Source organism: Podarcis pityusensis (assembly GCF_964106645.2).
Source record: "Podarcis pityusensis genome assembly, chromosome: 12".
NCBI lineage: Eukaryota > Metazoa > Chordata > Lepidosauria > Squamata > Lacertidae > Podarcis > Podarcis pityusensis.
Genome location: NC_138037.1, coordinates 27230217 through 27246175, shown reverse-complemented (window position 1 = coordinate 27246175; position 15959 = coordinate 27230217). Strand labels below are relative to the sequence as shown.

The 15959-nt window shown below is 42.3% G+C and overlaps 1 protein-coding gene across 5 annotated transcripts in view; it reads right to left on the bottom strand.

The window, feature by feature from the left end:
• ANKIB1 (ankyrin repeat and IBR domain containing 1) overlaps positions 1 to 15190 on the bottom strand; it is a 56024-nt gene extending 40834 nt beyond the window's left edge. For 4 of the 5 annotated variants that reach the window (XM_080975612.1, XM_080975616.1, XM_080975615.1 and 1 more), the window contains exon 1: positions 15035 to 15190. The gene's annotated coding sequence lies outside the window, so the exon portion shown is untranslated. Of the gene's footprint in view, positions 1 to 15023 lie in introns of all 5 variants that reach the window. The other variant, XM_080975613.1, reaches the window with a different exon arrangement.
• Between the last annotated feature and the right edge of the window lie 769 nt (positions 15191 to 15959).

Genomic DNA, 15959 nt, shown 5'->3' with positions numbered 1-15959 from the left:
ATCAATATATAATCTCTTCTCTCTATTCCTTTGCAAAATCTGATTCCTCATCTCTCTATCTTTAAATGTTATTAAGCAATCACCTGGGAATTTCTTTACTGTTCTTGATCTTATTTTCATTCTGAATGCATTTTGTACTGTTTTTGCCACTTCTTCCTCCGATAACTCCATCCACTGCGCAATTTCTTTTACCAATCTTTCTTTTATATTTTCATTTTGTATTTCCGGTACTTGCCTCAATCTCAAATTCACTTCTCTCTGTTTTAGTTCATTCATTGCGATAGAGTCTTTTATTTCTTCCTGTATTTTGTTTAAATCTGCAATCTCCTTTTTCATCTTCTCTTCTTCCCGTTTCATCTCTCTCATTTCATGTTTTGTCTTTTTAAGTCCTTCGTCCACTCTCTTTGAAACCTCTTTAATCTGCCCTTTTAATTCACTAACTGTCTCCTCAATCTTTTTATCCATTTTCCCAATTTTATTATCCACCTGTTCTAATTTTGTCTCCAAATTTTTTTCGCTCTGTTTAATTTCTGCAAACATCTTCAATATTTCTGTTCTGAAATCTGTTTCCTGTTTTGAAGCTCTTCTATCTGTTGGGGTCCCCCCCTCTACCCCCTTTTTTTGTGTATGCGACATTTCCTCAACTATCAAATATCAGATATCAAAAAATTAAACTATACAGTTTCTAGACAATTCCCAACTATTAACAATTACTATTATCATTAAATATCAATGAAATGTCCATCAAAAACTTACAATACTAACTTAAAGGAAAGAAGGGTTATGATTTACAGATTTTTTAACAGTTCACCTTCAAAATCATATATTTAGATTTTGTCTCGTCCTCCACAGGTTGAAGAAGCTGTATTCTTCTTGCCCCCGTTCGGGCTAATCCAGTCAGAACATTTATTAAGCTGTCTCTGATTTGAGGGTCTATAAGAGCTCCAAAAACAATTATCTTTAAATTGGTAGTCCAAAAGTACTCCAGAGGACAGATGTAGAGAATATAAAGTCCAAACTCCAGAAGACAAAGATAGTGAATATAAAGTCAAATTGTAATTTCCAATATGTTCAAGTTCCACATTCCAAATTCCAAACTATCTGTAATTATCTATATTTATTTTATTTATCCCTTATAAGCAAATTTGTCCCTTAGAAATGGGTTTCTATAGTAAATAATTCCTGGAGGATTTTCCGTTAGGAGTTGAAGAGATTTCTTAAAGACGATTTTTCTTTCTTTCACAGTCTTAGATTACCTCTACGGAGGTTTCTTACTTTAAATAATAATGCTTGATTTGAACCACTAGAGGGAGTCCAACCTTACCAAATTTTAGAGTAGTTCTTAAATGGCTTCCCTACTCCAACAGTTCTCTTTAAAGTCCAATTTTCACTAATTTAAAGTTCCTAACAAAGATAGAGAACAGATGAAAAAGATGTTAAACAAACCACCAAAAACCACCTTCTTTAAGAAAAAAAAGGTAAAACCAAATATCTTATAAAGTCACTTATTATAACATCAGGAGTCCTTCTTAGCCCAATATGGCGTCAGAGGTTTCTTAGCGTGGAAATGCACTCACAGAGTCACAGAGATGTAATAGAATAGTCCTCTTTGTCTTTCCACTGCTTCACTGACGCTGAGATCACACTTCATTCGTAAAAATTTTCTGCTCCCCTTTTTAAAGTCCTCCCTTCTCTTCTTTCTTCTGGAGAAAGTTAAATTGTTACAGGGGAGACGATAATAGTAGCCGCTAGCGGCAACTTACTTTCATTTTAGGCTCTGCATACAACCTGTGTCTTTAAATGAAGCCAGACGTCCGCTGAACTCGAGCTCTTCTCTTTTTAATTCGGAGACTTCCTTGCTCTTACTGCTCGTCAATTCCAGCAATTTTAGATGTTCTGCATCCGAATTTCTTTATTTTGAGAGCGGAGCGCTATCTCCCACAGGCTCGGGGCTTCGCTTATTAGCCGCTGCTATGGCCGCCCGATCGCCTGCTGCTCGTTCCGCCGCACTCTTCACCTCTTTTTACGGAGGCTACCTGGCGGCCGGACGGGCAGCTTTTTAGGCACCGCCGGGAACCTGAACCCCTAGACACCCTCCAGAGGTACAACCAGAGGTTTTTGCGCCCTAAAAACCTCCTTTTTCGGCTAAAAAAGCCAGGGCTTTCCCACCGGAAAAAACCCTCGCCTGTAGCGGGTTCCGCGCTCCACCGGAAGTCGGTCCATAATAATAACATTTCCGTCAACCTCATCCTGCAGTGGTACAAGACAAATCTCAAACAAAATTTTTGTTAGTAAATAAAAAACTCTAGGAAAGAATTGTGATTTGAAGAAAGCCTGGGGATAGGAAAATTATTTAAACTCCATTATACATTAAGGTAAATCATGTGCATCTGATCTACAAATTTTCCTTAATCCAATCACTGGGGAATAGTTCCCAGTAACTTTTATATCATACTTGTGTGGAACAGCAGATAAATTTACCATGCTGATGCACTCAGCTCAAGTCTTTACTGGGAATTTTCATGAACAACAATTCTCAGCGTTAAACAGGAGCTTTCATGGACCTGAAATATTCTTCAAAAGTAATAGTTTTGTGCCATTTTGCTCCTGTTCAATGAAGCGCTTCAACACATCCCACCCTATTTTAGAACAGAGTTCTTCTTACTGGCTTTGTGTTCAAGTCAGTCAGAGATATCAGGGCCAGTGTGACAATACAACAGCACCAGATAGCCAGTCAACGAATGCTACACTGCTGACCCTAGGTTCATTAATTTCAATGGGTTTACTCTGGGTAGGACAAACACTGGATACAAGCCATAGACTGTTGGCCTGGTAAAGGCATGCAGGCATGAGTAATGGAAGCTAATATTCCCAGCATAGCCACCAGTGACAATCTGTAGAGACATGGTGATGTTTATCAGACAAGCGTCTGCTAGCGAAGACCTATAGTAGTTGCTGGCTTGGCTGTGTGAACAACCAGCTGTGGAGATGACATGCTCAGACTGCAAACTAGAACTGCTACCTGAATGCATTACCCAAACATTTGTTGATTCTACTTTAATGTATAAATTATTTAGATTCAGCTGTGTCACTTACCTATGAATTGTGCTACAAGTGTTTCTTTAATTATTATTACAAGCCCAAATCATTAATACAATAAAAAAATCTGGAATTTTCAATATATAATGTTGTAGAAGCAATCTAAATATATTTGGTTCAAAGAACTAGTCTTAAAGCAGATTTCATGCAGAAGTAAATAAAGACACAGGAAGGAGAAGATATGTCTATGGAATGGAAGATGCAAACCAGGAAGAAGATTATCAAAACATGCTGATTAGATTATGGAAAATAGGGGTAGTTAACCTATCACTCATAATAAACTTTGCAAAGGGAAGCATAAGGCAGGCACGGGTAAAGGAAGGAATAGCTGAAGGAGAAAAGAATGACATGGATACTAAGAATCCACATCTTTAAGGGCATGTTTATATAAACACTTCTAAACGAGGGACAGGGAGCTAGATCCAACCAATAGGCCAGATCCTGAATGTCCCCAACCCCAAATACCATTTTGACAGGAGGACAGGCCACCCATGATGAATCATTTGCTTTTACCATGACATCAGAAGAAGGGTTTTCTTTTCTCAGAAAGCCTGCCTTGTAACCTAGATGTATCCTGAAGTTGAAACAAAACACAAAGGTTCCTGGGTAGGCATAGAGCTAAAGTAAAGAGAAACATGCTAGTCTTTAATTTAACAAGGGCAGGGATTAATTTGGGATGGTGTTACTAGGTAGTAAGTGTCAATTTAAGTCAAGCCAAATTATATAGTATTACTGAATGGCTATTTAGTCCAGCATCCTGCTTCTCTCACTGGACAACCCAATGCCTACAAGAAGCTCATAGTCATCTCTCCCTTTTATTCCCTGGAACTGGTGTTCAGTGGCATGGTTCCATGGATCCTCTAAGTATCATGTAAGTATCATGCCTAGCAGCCACTGACAGTCTTCCTCGCCCATGAATTTTTCTACTCTCCTTTAAACCCATGTAAGTTGGAAGCTATGAGCATATCCTGTGTCAGTGTTTTCCTTAGTTTTAACTATGTACTATGCAAAAAAGTGTTCCCATTTTTCTTCCTTGTATTTCTCACCATTCAGCTCCAACGGATGACCCCAAGTTCTAGTGTCTTAACAATGGGAGAACAACTGAAATGAAGATCTGTTAGTACCATTGTGCTTGCAGATCTTTGGTTTTGACAACTGTGCACATCTTAGCCATGAATACTATTTTTTCTCAATAAAAAAGCCCAGGAGAAGTACAGAAATCCATTTATACTTTCCATGAAGGATCAAAAGATATATCTAATTACAGCATGTGATTAGAAAAAAACCCTGGTTGTGTTATACTTTCCAAGAATTAGCATTATGATAATTTTATAAATGCTACTAGGCAAACAGATATTATTGCTCTCCTAAAGACATTCATTTATATTCCTTTAACAATGAAGCAATTTAACCAGCACATGCCACTTAAAGACACTTCATTTCAAAGCATAAGTCAAATACAAATGAAAGACACCATTTCAAAATATTAAAAGAACTACAAAGTGAAGAACACAATTTTAAAAGAAAGCATTGCTATCTATCCAAAGTCCATGATTATTTATAAACAATCTGAAGTCTTAGAGATATTTAAGAATTTGAGGGAAGGAGTCCAAGTACAGTCTTTCTCAAAGCTGATTCTTATACTTCCTTCTGAGAAGAAAAAGTCTCTAAGTATCTCATATTCCTACGCAGCCCATATGAAAATCTCAACAACTATCAGGTATTTTTCCTCGCAGACCTTTTTCTGACACAATAAACTTCTGATTTTTTTACATGTAGATTATGTTGGCTAAACAGCTCCAGGTCAAAGGGTTGCAGGCAACTAAGTTTTACTCAGAGTAGACCCACTGAAATGCATGAACCTAAGTTCATTAATGTCCATTTACCGTATTTTTCGCCCTATAGGACGCACCTAATTTTTTGGGGGGGAAATAAAGGGGAAAAATTTATTTCCCCCCCAGGCACGGGGCTGGGACGGGGGAAGCCCGAGCTTCCCCCGACCCCAGCCCCCAGAACATGCAGCTCCCCGCAAGCCGTGGGAGCCCAGCGCCGGGCTCCCACGGCTGAAGCTAAGCCTGGGCGCGTTGCGCCTCCCCGCTATCCCCGAGCTTGTGGGGCTGGCGGCAGGGAGAAGCGGGCTTTTCCCGCCGCCAGTCTCCAAACCAGGTCGGGGGACAGCGGGATGGCGTGCTGCGCCTCCCCGCTGTCCCCCGAGCTTGCGGGGCTGGCGGCGGGGAGAAGCAGGCTTCTCCCTGCTGCCAGCCTCCAAAGGACAGCGGGATGGCGCGCTGCGCCTCCCCGCTGTCCCCCCAGCTTGCGGGGCTGGCGGTGGGGCTTTCCTGAAGCCTGGAGAGCGAGAGGGGTCAGTGCGCACCGACCCCTCTCGCTCTCCAGGCTTCAGCGAAAGCCTGCATTCGCCCCATAGGACGCACACACATTTCCCCTTAATTTTTGGAGGGGAAAAAGTGCGTCCTATAGGGCGAAAAATACGGTATTTCAATGGGTCCACTCTGAGCATGACTAAATATAAGATACAACCCAAAATGTAGTCCTTACTCTATTTTACAACATTATGCCAATCAATAAGCCAATGTCAAACAATTATACTTTTAAGCCAAGAAGTGAACCAACCTTTTCTTTTCACATATAGCACCATTGGTCCCTCTTTGCACCAATGATAGCTGGTGATCAGTTTTCCAGCTCAGACACAATAAATTTCATGACTTCCTAAAATGACCTTGGGTGATACTTTACATCGTCCAGAAAGTTGGCTGTAATAGCAGATTTCATGGACTTCACTAGATGATCCTTTGGTGTCCCTTCCAACTCTACAATTCTATGATTCTCATGTGGCCTGCCACAAATAAGCCATCATCCACTTGACTTCACTTTGCTGCATGGTAGGCAAAGCTTAACTTCTTATTTTATAGAGGCGATCCCTTGTGTTAGCTAATTTCCTGTTCCTGAGAGAATTCCTTGCTTTCCAGCTGTCAATCATGACCCCCAAGATTAAGATTTGGATTGGATCACCCTGATTAAACAGCATAAAATATGGAATATGCCCATAAACATTTCCACAGGAGACCAGCTGCAATAGCCCTAGGTGTGCAAGTCCTGGGTATATTCGGTTGACTAAATCTGAGATGGGGAACCCATAGCCCTCCAGATGCTATTGACCTCAACACCCAACAGCCTTAATCACTATGGCCAATGGTCAGGAATGATGCAAGTGTTAGTTCAGCTACATCTAGACTGCCACAGGAACCCCAACACGAGACAAGATAGACCAATATTGTGGTTCAGTGTTTTGCTTTTGTCTTTCGATTGTGCATACACTCATTTCTCTTTTCTTTCCATACTCCAATTAAATAGACTTAATCACTGAATATATATACTAGTCTCTGGACACCCTCAAGAGCTGCCTATTGCCTCCTCCCACATTGTTTAGCTCACCTGGGCTTTGTTACTTGGATTAAAGGGCATGGGTGATCAAGAGGGATGATGAGCTGAAGTTGCAAAGCCAGAGACTTGGGAGTTCAGCTGGCAGCTGCTCCAGCAATTCATAAGGCAATGGAGATCTTTTGGTTTTTATTTCTAGATAGCTGAAAACCTTGGCAATGTCTCCCATAGCCAATTACCTTCTCTAAAGGAGAAATGCTTGGAGGAAATCTGTCAGAAGTTGATCTGAGCACATTATATATTTGTACTATATGTTACCTAAATCAAATAATAAATAATAATAATTTTATTATTTATATGCTGCCCATCTGTACAGAGTTGCCTTCCGACATCTTCTAAAAGCCATATAGTTATTTATCTGTTTGCTATCTGATGGGAGGGCATTCCAAAGGTTGGCCCCACTACTGAGAAGACCCTCTGCCTGGTTCCCTGTAACTTCACTTCTTGCAGTGGGGGAACTGCCAGAAGGCTTTTGGAGCTGAATCTCAGTGTCTAGGCTAGACGATGGAGGTGGAGACGCTCCTTCACATATACACTGAACAACCATCACCAGTAATCTTAAAAATGTAATCAAGATCAACATGCTTTCTTAGTATTACAATATTAGAATCATACCAACATAACTATATAAACATTTCCCATACACATGTCCAGGACTAAAATAATGAACATTCCATATACCTGCATTTATCACACACATTACAAGATTTCAACTGAAATACATGAATATTGCATGATCCAATGCAAATCACAACTGTTACCATATAAATAGGATAATTAAAGACAACTGATAATTAGAAAATACTTGTCTTCAAACAGCAAAGATGACTTAGCTACTTTGTTGGGCCCAGGAGGTGGAGGAAAGATTTGAGCTACTAAGCAACCACAATATACATTCCCCAGCAAGCATTAACATCAAGTCTCTGTTGCAGTTGCCAAGCAGTGTCACTGGGGAAGTTAAGAATAGTGGTGGAACCGAGCTACTGGCTGCAGTATTCTCCCTTCAGAAGACAGCAGTCTCACATATAAGGAAGCATTTCCAAGTAGCTCTAAAGAGGATTTATTTTAAATAATTGAAAATCGCCTTTGTACAGATACGTTACTAACTGCTAAGCACCTGCTAAGCAGGCCACCACTTGCAGGCCACCACTACTGCCGCCACCACAACAAGGCCTCGCAGACTGCCGCTGCTTCTGCCATGATGAGGCTTTGCAGGCTGCTGATTATTGTGCCACTACTGCCAGGCTGCTGTTGCTTCTGCCTCCCCCTGCCGTTGTTGATTCTGCTGCCGCCTAATAGGTCTGCTGGCAGTCCCAGATTATTTGTATTCACTATGACTCATCACTGTACTTTGGTAAAAGGTAAAAGGACCCCTGACCATTAGGTCCAGTCGCGCACGACTCTGGGGTTGTGGCGCTCATCTCGCTTTATTGGCCGAGGGAGCCGGTGTACATGTGGCCAGCATGACTAAGCCGCTTCTGGCGAACCAGAGCAGCACACGGAAAAGCTGTTTACCTTCCCGCTGGAGGTACCTATTTACCTACTTGCACTTTGATGTACTTTCGAACTGCTAGGTTGGCAGGAGCAGGGACCAAGCAATGGGAGCTCACTCCATCGCGGGGATTCGAACCGCCGACCCTCTGATCGGCAAGCCCTAGGCTCTGTGGTTTAACCCACAGCACCACCTGCGTACTTTGGTAGCCAAGCCCAAAACCAAAAGTCTCATTTAGATGCATTTGGGCTTGCCTGCTGCTGAAAGTGACCATGAGGTGATTGATAATATCTTCATTTATCAGTTTTAGACCCTTAAGTTGTAGCAGTTCCCAGGACATTGTCCTGTTCGCCTCTACGTAATTCCTTCCTTATTTCAGAAATTGATATATCATGATGTTTAGCTGGTGATATATCAGGTACCCAGGTGCCTGGGATTTTCCAGACAAGCATTCCAGATACCAAGGAGTAACAGAACATTCACAACAAGGATTTGTCCTGGCAGCAAATTTTGGAGGAAATGAAGGGGGCACTTACTGCAGTGGAAACTGATGGTATTGGAGTGAACGCATTCTGAGTTAGTGGAAATGGATGCTTATGTTTATCTGTACAAGCCTCTTTAGTCAATGATTATACACCTAATGATGCTATTCAATGCTTTCATAGCACGAGGAAGTTATTACTGCCATTTGTTTCCTTCCCATTATAGAACTCAGATACCCAAGAAATGAAGATTTAATAGCACTCATGGAATGGGGGTATTAAAAGCAAATTCTGAATATGTTCTTTCACTCACCTCACTTATTTGGCTCATCACTAGGCAGGAAGCCTTATCAAGTGCTGTAAGTGAGGCAGGAGGTTCCTTCTAAATGCAAAGCTCCAAACTACTGAGTTGCCAAATATACAGGAGATTGAATGTTGGAAGCCAAATGGAAAGTAAGGACAGGAGTGTAGCTGAGTAGACCACTCTCAAAGAAAGCAGGGAAGCAACTTTGTTTCCTTCTTTGAGCAATTTCACAACCAGTCATTCACACACGGGAAAGTACTGTAGTAATCAGCATAGGAGACAAGGTGGGTAGGAGAGGCATATTCTTTCTAGCCAACTAAAATTGTATATAGACATAGATGCCAACCCCAAAATAGGGAAGAAATACCAGACACATGGAAAGAGTTAAGACTATGAACTGCTGTTTCATTATTACACAAGAGATGCACGATCTAGGACAACTTAACTCCTTTGGATCTACTTTCCTATTAAAAGTAAGATATCTTAAAAGATATCTATAGCAAAATGCCAAAGGAGCTAAGATAGGATACTGATCAATTATTGGTTGACTATGATTCCATATAATCAAGAATGTTTTTAGGCAAAAGGCAGCATTTCTTTTTATTGTATCATCCAATACTTATTTATACTTGCATGCAGGCACTCCTTGCGCTACAACTTTCTCCAGAAAGTTTCTGCTCTCTCCCTGATTAAATCACACAGTCCAACTACTTTTACTGACCACATGCTGTTCAAGTACAGACATCTCTGAAAATATCATGGTTCAAGAAGCAACATTATACAAGTAAACATACGCAGTAATCAAATGCATGTGTCTATAGTTATGAGCTGATTGGATTCCTGAATTTTGCCGAAGCCAGAAATTCTAACTGAACAGTTTCTTCTATGAGTATGTATGTGATGAGCTGTCATAGTGTACATATATACTTCAAGCACCACATGTAGTTAGTGACTTAATTTCTGGTGGTGGTTCACTGTGAAAGCTTAGTGCTACAAATACAAACACACTGTACACAGTTTGCCACTTGGAAATTATGAAAGTAGTTTGCACCACTAAATGCATGTTGCATATAGAAAGACTGTACAGTGGTACCTCGGGTTACGTTACCTTCAGGTATACTTCTGGGTTTCGCCCTGCGCGCATGCTTTGAAGCGCTCTATCGCGCCACGCGTGCGCGTAGAAGTGGTCCTCTGGATATGGACTTTTTGGGGTAAGTACGGACCCCCGGGGCAAATTAAGTTTGTATCAGGGGGATCCACTGTATATGTAGGCCTCCCAGTGTGTGCAAGAGAACTTGAGTGTGAACTTCTCCCTGCTCAGTCAAACCGATTGCTCAACAAGGTCACCTCTAAAGAAGCACAATATAAGTTGGAACCATCTGCATCATAAGCAGGTATGCTGAAAACAAGACATAGGGCAAATTTCTCATTTCCCATAAAAGCAAGGGAGCTTTCCCTTCCCAAAGGAAAGGTCCTCTGTATTTGTTGTGTGTTTCTTCAGAAGCACTTTGCCCTCAGGTTCTTTTTAAAGAAACAACCCCCCCCATATGTGAATTTTGCCCACGTCCCAGATGCAAAGATATTTTTAAAAGATAGGTAGCACAAGTATCCAGGAATCAGGACTACCACTGCCAATTGCATTTGCTGTGGGGAACAATGATAGCTCAGTGGTAGAGCATCTGCCTTGAATACAGAAAGTCTCATGTTCAATCTCTGGCATCTCCAGGTAGGGTTGGGAAACAATCCTGTCTGAAGCCCTGATGAGCTACTGGCAGTCACTGTAGCCAATACTAGATGGATCAATGGTCTGACTCAATACAGTATAAGGCAGTTTCCTAGGTTCTTTTTTCTTTGGGTTGGTATCCTGTTAAACATGTGAGAAGTACAATCTTCTCTTGGACCAGGTTTCTACCATTAGAACAGTTCTGTTTTCTGTTACTATCAAATACTAGTTCTCAAACCGGCAAGTCTACAATACAGAATTATGCCAGTCTAATAGCCCACACCTTATTATATATATTTTACATGACCTGATAAGGTACTCAAATCATTTTTCAATTGAGTGATATTAGGCGGCTTCTAGAAACAAAAACAACCCTCAATACACAAAGCACTACACAGAACAAATAGCAATTCTATAAAGAAATTTATCTTCAGTATTAATGAAGGCTTAACTTATACTAATCCAGACTGCACCACAGAGAAAGCATTAAAGGCTTAAAATATCATCTTATAAATTTACCTTTAGTACAATCATATCAAATTTAGAACAAATTAATAGTATCATTCAGCCTTCCCTCAACCTCATGCCCTCCAGATATTTTGGACTACAATTTCCACCAGCCTAGGTCTGCATGCCCAATGGCCAGAGAGTTGTACAACAATTGGAGGGCCATAGCCTCACCTGTCGCACCGTTTATCCTTTGGAAAGACACTTAACTTGACCAAAAGCTGATAGCCAGAAGATCTGCTTGAATATGTCAGCATTCTAGAAGTACTAGAAATACAGTAAGTTTTAGGTCTTCAGTACTGTAGTTGTATTAAATTAGATATTGTAAAAAAATGCTAAGTGATGCATTCATAATAGTTAGCACAAATGATCAGAGTTCAGTAGTTCAGCTTACAATTATAGAAAAAGAAAGTTATCAGCTTTCTCCATACCAGAATGTTCACAGCTGAGCTATATTACCACAAGTAAGCTGTATTTGTCAGAAGTATTGCGCTATACTCATGTGCTTCTACTCTAAACAATACCCTGTCTGAGAGCATGCTGTGTCATATGACTGACTTCTGTAATAGAGAAGATTCTCCCAAGTGTATGAACTGGGTAATTCAGACCCTCTGAATTCCAATTGCTTTGCTAATTATCTATCCCTACAGACTATTGAAGGGGAAAGTTGTACCTATTAAGTACCAGCGTCTCTCAGTGTTTCTTAACACAGATAAACAGAATGATGCAGATAGACAAAATTTTAATGGTTATAGATGAATATGTATCTTTATAGACCAAGGGATTTTTATTTTTTTTAAAAAAAGATGGTAATACATTAGAATCACTCACAATGGACTTTCAGGGATCGGATGAGTTAAAAGTAACACATTACTAAGTGAAACTAGGTGGGGGGAAATAGACACATGCGCTATACAAAATGGCTTGCTTCACTTTCTCCCATGTAGTCAGGACAATATATTGGAATAAATATTAATGTGACAACTTCTTAATAAGCTTTATTATATCAAATTCCAGAGGGGAAGTTATATTAGTCTGCTATAGTAAAAACAATGAGTTCTGTTGTACCTTAAAGCCTAAAAGATTAAGACATAGCCTTTGTGGGGCAGGCATAGAAAGTATTCCCTATAGAATGACTTTTCACCTTCTGTACAATGTAATATCTTAAAACAGGCAATAATAGTTAAGAATGAGATAATTTTCATTTTAAATATTTATTTATATTACACATTTTACCGTTCACAATTAAGCAAGAAATAGTATGTAAGAATGAATTCCTTTGTACAAAAGTAAATTAGACTAATATTCCACTTTGAAAAGAACAACATGCAAGTAGTTGTTTATCTACTGGCAGAGAGACATTACACAATTGACCTATATCAAATGGAAATTTTCCAATAGCAAATTTAGCTGAAAGTTTCTGTTAAACCAGAGATGGGAAGCCTGTGGCCCTCCAGATGCTGGCGTACAACACCCATTCCTGACTATTGGTGGTGTAGGCTGGGCCTGATAGGCGTTGGAATCAAGCAGCATATGGAAAGCCACACTTTTCCAGAGTCCTACTTTAATGTACAGTGGTACCTCGGGTTACATATGCTTCAGGTTACAGACTCCGCTAACCCAGAAGTAGTACCTCGGGTTAAGAACTTTGCTTCAGGATGAGAACAGAAATCGTGCAGCGGCAGCAGGAGGCCCCATTGGCTAAAGTGGTGCTTCAGGTTAAGAACAGTTTCAGGTTAAGAACAGACCTCCAGAACAAATTAAGTACGTAACCAGAGGTACCACTGTACTGAATGTTTAAATTCAAAGTCATTTGCTTTGAAGCCAAAGGAAACAAACAAGATGAATGCAAGTGATTTCTTCATATACTATATGGTGAAGCTACACAAGGGGTTCAACCACTCTGGAACCAGGGGCTACTGTGGAAATTAAGAAATTGTCACTAGTACCCAAACCCCCCCCCCATTTCACAGAAGATGAACTGCTGATGAGAAGAACCCTGTCCCAGCCAAAACACCTAAACCCCCATCAAACAAAACAGACCAAAAAATCAGTCAACACCTCCCAACCAAAAAAACTCAAATTTACAAAAAAAAAGGGGGCATGGGGGAGGGGCTTAGTGGGCACCAGAGAGGCTGTCCAAGGGTACTAGGTTAGGGTTGTTGCGGGGGCATGGTGGTTTAACCCTCAAGGGAATTGTATACATGCATTGCAGTACTATCATGCACATTTTCTACCAACTGAATTGATTGTGTACAAGCAGTGCAATGTCCCACAATTCCTCAAGTAAATACTACATTCCACCTCAAAAGAATGTGCATGCCTCCTAAAATCTCTACTTACAGAGATTTTACAGATAACTTCTGCAGAGTTATTGTTTGGCTTTGATTTTAAAATCAGACTGCAACTTTTCCAGAAGTGGAACATCTTCCAAAAAATCTGTCCCAAGATCTAAGCAGTCCTTGTCCAATTAATTATATTCTCTTATAAGGAAAAGTTAGCTGAGGTTTACCATGTACCCTGCTTCATAAAATCACCAATTATGTTACAAAGTCCTTCTAATTGTTTCAAAAGCAAGGTTCTAACTACACATGACACAGATCCGTAACAAAAACCAGGTGGCTGCTTGTCGTAAAGAAAAGCAGCTTTGGAAGAGGGATTTCAAATATAGAAGCAGTGGAAAGATGTTTCATCCTTCCCCTCACACCCATCTACTGCATCGCTGGTCCGGATCCCCCTCCCAATGCTGTTTCTTTTTAGGAAAAGCAGCTGCTAGCCTTTTGTTACATATGCACGTGTAACATATGACTAGGCTCTAACACGTTAATGATAAGCCTTACATTGTCAAGTGATCCTGACTGCAATTTGTATTCTATTCTGCTTGTACTATCAACTGAATTAAACAAAGAAGATTTTTCTGGCCTGTACCACTTCCTGTTGTGGCTGTGTGTGTTTGTTTGAATACCGCCCCTCCCCTCCATAATGACTTTCTAGCGTGGGAGGGAAAACCCAGCAAAGAGAAGACTAGTCAGAATCCATTTCCTACCAGGTTAATTGTCTAAAAGCAGGGATCTTTCTCTCCACGGAAAACATTCAAAAAACGCAACCACACTAGCTACATGAAGTGGTACAGGCCAGAAAAAAACTTTGCCAATTGATCCCTGCTGATGACATTAAGTGGCCTTCACTGTTTATAAACTATCTGAATGCCTAGTAGTAAACCCGGATGTGTAATCTAATTTTGTGCATCTGTCTCTTATTCATTATATATATATACACACACACACACACACACACATACACACACGGCCACACCCTTGTACTCAGCGCTATTTGCTCCAGAAATCTGTCTCCTGCCTATAATTTCAGTGTGCTGAAAAGGAGGGCCGGGCACCGCAGGACTTAACGGTGAATCTGAATGAAAAATGTAAAAAAAAACCACCATCACCACCAACCCGATCTTACCCATAAACATACATTAAGAGGGTTGGGGCAGGATGAGAGAAGAGGCAACAAACCCACCCAACCATTAACAACTCGGGATTTCCAAATATGGAGAGCTATTATGGTGGTATTAAACGAAGCCCCCGCCCGCTCTCTAGTCAAAGCCAAACCTCCTGAACTGGGTTTGGCGCCGGCCACCCTTGTCTCCCCAAACAGCCCCACACATCCCGAAAGGCACATTTCTGCGGATGCCCTCGACCCCCTTCCCGAAGGACGATGTCAAGTTACGTGCAACTCCCCTTTACACACCCTCACCAAAGCAAAAGGGAAACCGAAGCCTGACTGAAACCCTCTTTTTAATTTTATTTTTTGGGGTGCCATTCGATTGTTAAGCCCCGCCGCTCCCTCGAGATTATATATATATATATATATATATATATATATAATTATTTAAGCACCCAGAAACTAGAGTGTCACGAAAGGGACCCTCCCCGTGGCAACATAAACACACACACACGACTCACCGGTTCCTCACAGGGTCACTCCTCGCCGGCTTGCCGGTGCCTCCATCCATCCGCCCGGCGACGGCTGGGAGTAGTTATCCGCTGCCCCTTTCCCTCTTAAGGCGCCGCCGCTCCGCTTCCCCGCTCCTCTCCTCGTCCCCCCGACAAGCCCGCGAGGGGCAGCGGGGCCAGAAGCGGCCGTTCAACCCCCTCTTCCCCTCAGAGGTACGGAAAGGCGCCCCCCGCTAGAGACCCGAGCCGGGTGGCTGTGAGAGGGGTGCGCGTGCGCGAGGGCGAGCGCTGGCAAGCCCCCCCGCCCGCCTTTCTCTCGGCTCGCGCGCCGTTCTCAACCCCCTTTGTTCGGCTTCGGCGGCGGAACTCTCCCGAAAAGCTTCTCTGTCCGTCCGGCTGCTGCACCGCGTCTCGCAGGGCCCTTCAGAGAAGCCTTTCGCGCTCCAGACCTCGCGAGAGGCCCGCTCCCCTCACGGCCCCGGCGTCTCAAGCCCAGGCATCTCGGGGCAGCTGCGGCATCTCCACACGAAGAAGGAGGAGGAGGAGAAGGGTGAAAGCCGAGGCTGCTGCTGCTGGTGGTGGTGGTGGTGCTGCTGCTCCTCCTCCTCCGGCGGCCAACAACACAGCGGCGGCAACAAGCGGTCGGGCCTCCGACCCGGAACCTTATCGGCGCTCGGAGCCGCACGGGAAGCGGATCTGCTGCCGGCTCACGGGGGAGGGAAGCTGGGCGGAGCCCCGGAGGAGAACGAGGGAGGAACCCCGGGGTGGGGCAACGAGGGCGATGCGCAATCTTACTCCACGGAGGAAGAGACCCCTTTCAAGGCTGCGCGGCGGTAAGGAAAAGCGAGGCTCCCCCCCCCCACAAAAAAAAGTCGTCGACGCTCCACAATTCGGAGTCGGCGTCGTCTCCTTCTTCCCCCGCGCCTAAGTAATT